We start from the raw sequence: 10,564 nt of genomic DNA on the forward strand, positions 1-10,564 counted from the left end.
AACTGAGAGAATTTGCAAGTGTGCTGGGAACAATAGTATACTTTGGGGGACACTGTGTTGGGACCAAATAAGGTAAAAGAATAAAAATAATATTGTCTCATCAGTGTGACTTGTAGCCACTCGCAGAAAGTGACTCTATGAAATATGCCTTGGTGACTGAGATCTCTCCTCTGTGCATTATACACTTATATTCAGAGAGGATGGACAGCCTAATGGTTAAGGCACTAATCTAGCACCTGGGGAGTATGGGTGTAAATCCCAGCTTTGCAACATAGATTCTGTGTGACTTTAGGAGAGTCTCTAGGGTCTGCCTGCATGACATTGGCAGTGCTCTTGTGGAAGGTCAGCCCACTTACTCACCCACCTCTGGCTTGCATTTGCCAAACTGAGAAATGCAGCAACAGTGGCCCTTTGGGGGTGCCTTGTCCAGCCTTTCTCAAGCATGCCCAAGATGGAGACCATAAACACTGCCAGTAGGGAAGCCTCCATAATGGTATCACTGACGTATTTCTGGGTTTGGCATGTGCAAATCAGAGTGAGCAGGCAGGGCATACTTGAGTGTCCCACTAAAGGGCTTCCATGGAAGTGGCAGAGACATACGTTCCTCTCTTTCTGCATCTCTGTTCCCTATCTGGACAATGGCAGTAATAATGGTAACACTCCACCTTCTGTCAGTTTTATACTTTTAAATTTCTGAGTTGTTGCGGTATGTTTATGAGCAATACTTCATACGTGGGACTCTGATTGCAATGGGGGTCTCTTACCACCAGTGTGATACAAATGGCATCATCTACTCACTTTTCTGACAAACGTATAAATGTACATCTTTTCAGAATCTTTTGGTGAAATCCCAGGCTTACTGAAATCCATGACAAACCTCCTGTTGATTTCAAAAGAGTTAGCATTTCACCATGTATTACTGGGGATGATTGGCTTACAGATCCTAATGACAGTTTCAGGGCTAGCAATTAGGTATGAAATAACTTTTTGATTTGCTACTGTATTTAACAAGAAAGTGATAGCTGAAAGAGAGAGAAGCAACTACAGAGCACCACAGCATCACTGTTACAGTCACTGCTTATCCCTGCCAGCATTTTGACATAATTAATGTTGCACTCAGAGTCACATTTCGTAGACTTCACTGGTCCTAGTATGGTCCCCAAAGCTTCTGTTATCATCATATTTTCCCCCTTTTTATCATCACTGAGGAAGACTGCCACCAGCTTAACCATGTAAGAAGCTGAAAACAAACAATGGGTTCTTTTCTCCCTTTGATATGCATGCATGTAAATCTTGTTGATGGGAATTGTGCTCAACACTATCACAGGTAGACCAATGCTTATGAGGGCTAGGAAAAGGATCTCTGCAGCTGACTCTGGCAATTATTTTAGTCAGGGTCTCTAAAATAAATAAGGACCCTTTTAAGGTAAGTAGCATCCTCCTAGTAGTGATGAATAGCAAAACATGCTATTTTACACATCCCACCACCAAAGTAAAATTCACACGAAGCTACAGCACGACTGAGAGCAAATATTAAGATCATCTTTAAGAAATGTATCCAGTTCTTGGTGTTTCTGATGGCACCTTTGGAGCTGAACTTCATATATTCTGATAACTGGTAGTTCAGGTAACTCCATCAATAAGAAAATCCAAAGAATTTTTTTTCTGGATAAATTTTATCCCCAATCAACATCTCTGGCCATCTGTGACTTAATTGTTCATCTGAGATTCACGTATAGAACTCCAAATGTGAAGGCATATGCCACATGCTGTGATATTTACTGAATTCTCTCTTAACCATTTGGCGGCTAATAAACATTTAAAGTATCTCCAAGAAAAAAGCTGTGCTGTTCCATATAAAACCTCAACTTCCACTGGCTACAGCCAAAATCATTTGTGTAGTAAAAGGTTCTGCCCAGTTTCAGTGCTATGAAAGAACCCTGAGTTTAGGGGCGTAGTGAAGCAACTGGGAGATCTTGGGAGGTGACAGAAGGTTTTTGGAAAGCCAGCTAGGGCTGCTACCTTCTTTCAATAGCAAATACAATATAATTGATACAGTTGAAACATGAATAAAAGTGTAGTGATTCGTGGTTATGAGTGCTATTCCTAAATAGGTTCCATAACATAAATTGCCATCCTACCTCTTCCATTTTTTACTCATGAAAAGCTTCTTCCAACATGAAATACCCACTTCCCAGCCCTCTGTTCCCCAACATCCACATAGTCCTCTTTGATGGCCCTATTCCATTCCCCCACTATCCTCATGAACATGCTCTGCAATCCACCCTGAGCTTCTAAACCACCTCCACACCTCACCTATCTAGTGCTCTCCCTCACAAATCAAATCCCCAAATCTCAGAGCTGCCCTTCTTCAGTATCCAACTCTCCCTTTTGTCTGAAGGACTTTACATTCCCACCATATTCTTTTCAACATAGGTTCACGTGCTGCAGTCAGTGCCATAGTATTTGAGGGCCATGGAGCACTGTACTGAGCAACACAGCTAACATCTGTCATCCATTTGTTCTCTCTTCTCCACATCATTGAAGTGTGCACGGGAGAATGTTTGGTTTTGGGTCTTTTAAAATAATATATATACATACGCATGCTATTGCATATTTATATTAGAGGAGATAGGGTTAAAGAAATGTCCCTCACATTAGAGCTCAAGGAGGTGAAATTTATGGTGGTCTAGTTCCTGTGGGATAGTTTATCATCACAGTTGGGATCTAGCCCCAAGAAAGCTTAGCCTCCTGGATAGAGGAGCATCATGAATCGCACTGAACCACAGGAACATAGCTCTTTGGTGTAGTCTCTAAGCGCACTGTGGAGTTTTAGTGGATCTTTTCGATATCTGGGTCTAGGTTATTGGCCAACCAGAAAATTTGGACTAAGAACTTGATCCACTACATTATGTGAAAACAGGACGCATCTACACGTTAACATTTACTACGCAGTAACAGTAACCAAAAATTACAGAGCAGTACAGGGGCGCGTCTAGACACACACTCCCATACTGTGCATTACCTATGGTGGCTTATCCCGACTTGGGTGTAAATTTGCTACCTGCATGATGCAGATAGCAAATTTAAGCCCGATTAGTTACTGTGCAGCAACGCATGTGTAGACGCCTTACTGCTCAGTAACACAGATGCTTCTGGCCTGGGTCTGCCCAGCCACTAGTGGACCGGCCAGAGCCCAGCGTCAGGGCTCCTGCTTGGCTCCCTCTCCTGCTGCTGGCCTGGGCTGCTGTCTGGCAGCCTCTAACTGCAGAGTATAAAAGCTTGCAACCATTTTGTCCCTTGGGGCACCCACCACAGGGAGCCTGAAGGAGCTGCTTGTCCCTCCTATACCTCAGCAGGCCCCATGTGCCCCCTGGACAGCCTGCAGGCTATGTTTGCCCTGGCTGACCTCCTCCTGAGCTGCTGCCTAGCCACAGATGAGTGCTGCAAAAGGCTGCAGGTTTGCTGCACCCCTTGCCCAGCCCTGTTCTCACTCCTGCTCACCCCCCACCTTTCTTTCTTTGCAGGACTGTGGCGAAGCACCTCCACCGTGTGGCTGTGACTCTTTGGCCATGCCCCTATGGAGGGGGATCACGTGGCCAGATGCACAGGAGCATAGGCAGCCGTCATGGGGCATGTTATCATCCTCCTCCCCCATATACAGCCCTGGATCCATCTAAGTGCACCTGCCCATGCAGAACCCCAGGGGTACCAAGTGGACCTGGGAGGAGGTATGCACCCTTGTGGCACTGGTGGGCAAGGAGGGTATCCCGAGACAGTTCGCCCAGGATGGTCACTTGATCACCCACATTTATAAGGCCCTGGCAGCTGAGATGCATGCACAAGGCCACTTGCGATCAGCATGGCAGTACCGCATTAAGATTATGGGCCTTTGGGCCCAGTGGGTGGCTGTGACCAGCCACAATTGTCAGTCCAGTGGGGCCCCCAGGACCATGGCCATTCTGGTGCCCCAACTTGACACCTTCCGTGACACATCACTGGAGGAGGGGACCTCAGGCCCTCAGCACCCTATCTTGTACTCCTCCTCAGCTGTTGTGTCCACTTGGCAGCCTGGGGAGCCCTGACCAGCAGCTGCCTCAGCCTTGGCCCTGCCCCATACCCACCCACAAGGAGCAGCTGGTGGCCAGTCATGCCACCGCCAGCAACCAGTAGTACCAGCTCCTTCTGGGGTGGTGGTGGGGGGGCCCTGGCTGGGTGCTGGCCCCCAGCCCACTGGAGGCCACAGACACTGGGCAGAGCCTGGCATAGGGAGCCCCATGCTGAGCCACCAGCTTCGCCAGCCCCGGACCCATGGTAAATCCAGCACTGGGGATGTGGGTAGGAGTGGGCCATCCCAGCCCCAGTCCCTACCCTCCGCCCCTGCCCCTGGTCCTGGCCCCAGCCTCTCCTCCTTGCCAAGCTTGCCCTCACTCTTGTGGCACCAGGTTCCCCCCCACAGCATGCAGAGAGGCAGGACACAGGTCAGATCTTTATTGAACAGTCTGTGTCCCCACAGCTGGGTGGGCACAGGCCTCTCACATGCCAAGGAAAGTACTGATACCAGCAGTGATCTCCTTCTCCACACCTGGGGGCAGGAACATGTAGTTCTGTGACAGATTACCCTCTGGGCAGTGGCAGAGGTTCTGGGGCAGGCCAGGCTTGCCCTCTGCACCATCATAGCTCAGGATCCCAATCCAGGAGCACAGGTATGCCTGGGGCACCAGCAGAATCAGCAGCAGCAGCACAGTGGTCCAGGCAGCCCTCTGTCTGCACAAATAGCCCATAGTGCATGCGCAGCAGGGACACACTTGGGGCACAGCATCAGCATGACAGGGGCTTGCCTTGGGGTGCCTCCTTAGAGAGGCCCCCAGCAGGGAAGGCAGGAACATGGTCAGCCTCTCATCCCAATTGCCTGGAAGCCCCATGTGCCCCGAGCCTGGGTACTGGGAGGTAGCAAACCAGATCAGTAGGCCTGCAGAGGCAGAGCGGGGGAAGTCAGCAGGGGCTGGAGCCATGGCAGCAGGTGCTGCCAGCATCCTGGCCTGGCCCACCCTGGGAAAGGGTCAGGGGAAACAGGCAGTCTGCAACCAGCCCCCGGGGAACAAGTAGAGATGGGGGACTCAGGCAGCACACACTGGGGCAGGGCCTGCCCGGCCAACTTACCAGGGTCCCTGCACCCACACATGACCAACCTCCAAATCTGGGGCCAGGCAGCACAGGGCCTCTGGAGCACAGCATCTTGTCTCTCAAATGTTGCAAAGTCTCACAAAAGCCTTTTATCTCATACCTCTTCAGGGCCAACATCTGGACGTGGGGGAGATGACACAGGGGCCCAGAAAACCCCCACCATAGCCTCGCTGCCACTCACCACTTTAACTGCCCAGAGATGCTGGCAGCACCAGCAGCGCAGTCTCGATAGGACCTGCCTACCCCAGTGGCCAATGATGACCATGGAGGACTGGGTGGTGGACCACCATGCTTGGCAGATGGAGGACTTCACCAGGGAAGATGTGCAGATGCAGGCATTTTGGGCCCACTAGAAAGAGCTGGCGCCCCTGGAGCAACAACCAGGGCTGGCCAGCCTCCCACCCCTACCCCACAGGGCCCCTAGGTCCTGCATGCCACCCTGCAGCAGGCCCCAGGCAGCATGCTAGAGCAGATGCTGCAGTATATGCCAGCCACAGGCATTCCCAGGGTCTACTGCAGCCCCCAGACCCACAGACAAACTGTCTGCCTCAAGGGTGCTGTGCTGGGCTCTCTGCCCTGGGCAGTCCCACCCCTCAGCCCTGCACACATGGACTCTAGTGCTGGCAGCCATGTGACTGGAAGCTGGAGTTCCCTGCAGTGGCCATAGGGGCACATGGCAGGCTGCTCTGACCTAGGACCAAATCTAGTCCTAGGTCGACTGCATGTGTAGATGCTAGCCCTATTCCTTCTTACTGTGCAGTAAGTTACTGCGTGATAACTTCAATGCACAGTAAATGCACATGTAGATACACCCAGAGTGAACAGTTCAGTCTTAACTACTGGCAACCCTGGTCATTCTGTGAATAGGGTGTTTTTATCTTGGATAATCTTTACTTTTAGGTAGAGACTTTAAAAAACAGTTAAGGAATTTAAGAGCACGAACCCCACTGACTCAGGAACTTTTTTATTTACTGAAGAGATTTCTAAAAGCCAGAGCTTTCTGTGGGCATGTTAAAACTGTGTAACCACATGACCTTGTATCTATAATCTTCTTCCTTCCCTTATTCCTTGCTATAGTCAATTTACATTCTTAAAACCACATCTAAAGCTACCAGATCAGCTTTCTGAAAGATGGATCTTGTGGGGTTCTAACATGCCTGACCTGCTTTAGGACACTGTGAACACAGGGCAAGATTACGCTTTTATCTCTAGCTCAGTGATTCTCAACCAGAGTGCCGCAAAATCCTTTCAAGGGTATCACAGGGTGCTGTACAATATAATCACTGTCAAGTGTGCAAACACCTACACATGCTTCACAAGATAAACTTGGAGATTTCAAATAGGAATCCATAGTGTCCAAAGCAGTTCTGACCTGTTACCGCCCTTCTGAATTCTTTGCAATAGAATTGCTGTATTATTTTTCTGTTGTCAAAAAAAGCCAAGAGAAAGCAAAGAGCTGCCATTTTCCAGGGTTCTTGAGGCTAAAAAGGTTGGGAGAACCGCTGAGCTTGCCTTTTGGGAAGAAGAGTATGTAGCTGTGCTGTCCTGGGATCAGCATGGGAACAGTTCATCCCTTGCTCTGCTGTGATATTAACTGAAACTCACCCATCATACTAGTATGAAGGATACTGGTCTGCAGTCTCACCTATGCTGGCCAGGTTTTTACAGGGTGGAGACAGAACCCATCCACATACCTTTCTGTCTACTTCCTAGATGACAGGGACAGAAAATACTAAACACAGTCTGACAAGGTTCCTTGGGTGAATTTGATATCTTTTATTAGACCAACCCAAATGGTTGGAGAATAGTCATTAAGCAAACTTTCGGGTTCAAAAACCCTTCGTCAGGCTAAGGAAGTTTCAGCAGTTGGTGTGTGCTCTTCCTGGATGGGATGAAAAGTAAAGAAGCCAGCAGCTGGGCTGGGCTGGGGAGTCAGTTATCAGGCAGATTATAATGTGTCAAAAATCACAGTCTTGAATTTCACCTGTGCCTGGGATGTAGATGTGGGAAGGCTTTGTTAGTATATAGTATATAGAGTATTCCTTATTGCCCCTCATGAAACTTAAAACCATGTAGTCCAGGCCTACATAAATTAAATTGTAATATGAAGTCTGGGGTAACTCGAAATGTTTGAGAGATGGATTACTTTACATTATTGAAATAGCGAAGCTTAGCTTCTGTTTCATATTTACCAAATTTTGGATGACTATAAACAGCCTTACAGTTATACAGATATTAAACATATTGTTGCCATCAAGAATTAAATTAATTCTTTTTAACAAAGCTGTATTCTATCTATATAGACTTTTTCTGCCTTCCATATTGTTAGTCCAAACTGCATTATGACATGCTTATTTTTAAAAATGACCTCAAGTCTGGACAGAATATATTAAATTTTCTTATGTAGAAATAGGACAGGGGAAGGAAAAAAAGGATTATCTCCAAATTACTTTTCATATATTTCTGCTGATATAAAATATCAAATGAGGCTAATCCTTCATTTCACATTTGTTCACCTGGCTTCATTTCTTAAGGTGATGTTTTAGCATCAGATTCATGGGGCGGATCTTATATAAGTGACAGAAATGAAGGATGTTCTTGGCTGCAGTGCTTATTTCCAGGATATGTCTAGATTCCAAGTAGTGCTACACTTTGGGCTCATTACCATTCCTCTGAGGCAAATAAAAAGGGTCTGCCATTTAATAACAATGGGGTGTTTTTAGTTTGACACCAGACAAAATTGAGCCTATTTCATATTCAAAATGTATTCTACCCCCAAGGTGGAATAATTGACATGCAGCAATCTCCTCAGATGTGGCATCAAAAGCCACATCAGTGGTAAAGTCATATTGCTGCAATCCCATTGAAGTCAGACTCATTCATCCCGGCCACTGTAGTTGGCCCAGGTGAAGGAAGCATCCTTTCTAATTGAGGCAGATTTGACACTCTGGTGTCTCCTGCTCTGGAAACCCCTGGAAAAATCCTGGAAAATGTGGCTACCTTTTGTTTCTTGGAATCCAAGAACTACTTCAAGTTGAACCCAGTCTCTTGCTAGCTGATGAAATCAATGATTTAGTGGTCACTGCTGCAGCCTGTTAGTGTTATCCTCAAAGTATGAGCTATTCTTTTCATTTTCAGCTAGGTTATCTTTTTTCAAACTAACTATTTGGGAGTGACATTTTCTACATCAAGATGACTACTTTTGGAAATTTCAGGCCAAATCAGTTAATTGTACTGGAGCTATGCAAGCATAGGGGAAAATTCCCTTCCCTTACGTGCGCTGATCAGAAATCTTGGATCCATAGAACTCAGTAACAAATGTTGCTAAAAGCCTCAGAATTGATTTTGTTTCATTTTTTGTTTCTTGATTTCACTGAAAAGTAAACTTTGAGGATGGTTTGGAGGGCACTAGATCAGTAGTCTTGAACTGATGGGTACTTTAAAACATGCAACTGTGCGTAGGCATGTTAGAAGATTCTGTGCCTGTAAAAAAACAAAACAAAACCAAAAACAAAAAACCCAACCCTATTTTCAAGGTGATTTTATTAAAGAGGTTGTAGTGAAAGACACTTTTCCATTTATGGGGTCTGGAAGCTCCACGGGCCAGGATTAAGGAGATACTTCTTAATCAACATAGGAGCTTGCACTGGTGACAGCTCTATAATATAAAGAAGCATAAAAGGTCAGTCAAGGGGGGCCTGAGTTAAGGACAGCTTTGCAATTGCTGTCAGGACTGGGAGTTTGCAAAAAAACTTACAATCTCCATAAAGGAGGGAAACAGCAAACAAAGTGGCTTTAACAAGAGCCATTTCACAGGTTCCTTAATATGAGGCCTATGTCTACCTTCCATGGACTTTAAATAATCCAGGGATGTGTGGGGCTGGGAGTACTGTCTCCTTGCAGTTTCCACAAAGCACCAAGCCTCTTTCCTTGAAGGAATGCTGCGTAGGGAACCCAGGGAGGGGAATCTCAAGGAGTTTTCCTGTCTGACTAACTCCCTCCTGTAGATTTCTAAGCAGTGGAAGATGCTCTGGTCACATGCAGCTTAGCAAACCTGAATTAGTTTAGTATCATAATATATTTATGCAGTCAGTAGAGTATTATTGTACTCTTTCCATAGCTATGGAATAGATCCTCAGCCCTTGCAGTGAGAATGCTATTATGTCAACTTCCTTAAGATTCCCAAGGCATGAGGAAAACTATTTCAGCCAAACCCAGGGTCTATATCTAGAACCAGCTAACAAGGAAGGGGGCATGGGCATGGTTGCTCCAAACTGTTTGGAGGACCTGACTAGTGTAAATGCGCCTCCCGACGAATGTCTATTGCTGCTGAGAGTCTGCAGAACTATATAGAGGGAGGGATGTGCAAAACTGCACAGGAAATTTGTGAAAGAACACAACCCAGATAGCGTGACTCCTAGTCATTAGATCACCCTTCCTTAACACAGGTAATTTAAGGGAAGTGGCGAGTGCTGTCCTACACTTCAGCATTAGGGCTGTGCAAAGCTTCGAATCATGATTCAGATTCGCAGATGATTCAGATGATTTGGAGGCCGAATGTACGAATCTGAACAGAATTGCTAGAAGCTTTAGGCTTTCTGAATCGATTCAGGAAAGATTTGGCGATACAGTATAATGGGGTAGGGGTGGGGGGGAAAAAATCAATGAAATATTTATAACTTTTTAGTTTTTTGGCTGATTTGGATGAAACTTGCAGGGGTGGTAGCCTCTGCTGAGGGCATGAAGCCTGCCATTTTCAAGATGATCGGTGCAGGGGTTTCTGGGAAACTGCACCTCAAGCTGCTGACAAGCAAAAAAACCTCATGACATAACACATGCACACAGTGTCACCTAAGGCACAGGGGGTTGATAACTGCAGGGGTGGTAGCCCCTTCTGAGGCCACAAAGCCTGCCAGGAGATGGGTGCAAGGGGAGTCTGGGTTCTGCGGCCCTGCACCTCTGGCCACAGGAAGACAAAATTCATGACATGTGGGGTGTGTGAGCATGTGTGTTTTTTCAGGTGTGCCCTTCCTGGTGCTGGGGCCTCTGCACAACATGTCAGTGTGTACCCGTGAGGTCTCCTCCTCTCCTGCAGCCTTGGCCCAGTCCACAACTGTAAGATGGCAGGTCAAAATAACTTAGCTGGCTCAACACCAATAGCAAAGGTACCCAAACGGAATTGTCACAAAGCCTTTCTTTTTATAAAGGAATTGACAGCAAGAAATAAAGATGTTGTGTTGGATGGATATATGTTACTCGTGGTATGTGATGGCTTATCTTGTGTTTTTATGTTTATTATAAAAAAGCTGGAATAGTTAGAAAAATATCTTAGGAAACGAAGTGCCTGCAGTTGGTGCATCTCCTGATCCGGGATGGA

This window comes from Alligator mississippiensis, chromosome 1 (genome assembly GCF_030867095.1).
Source record: "Alligator mississippiensis isolate rAllMis1 chromosome 1, rAllMis1, whole genome shotgun sequence".
Lineage (NCBI taxonomy): Eukaryota > Metazoa > Chordata > Crocodylia > Alligatoridae > Alligator > Alligator mississippiensis.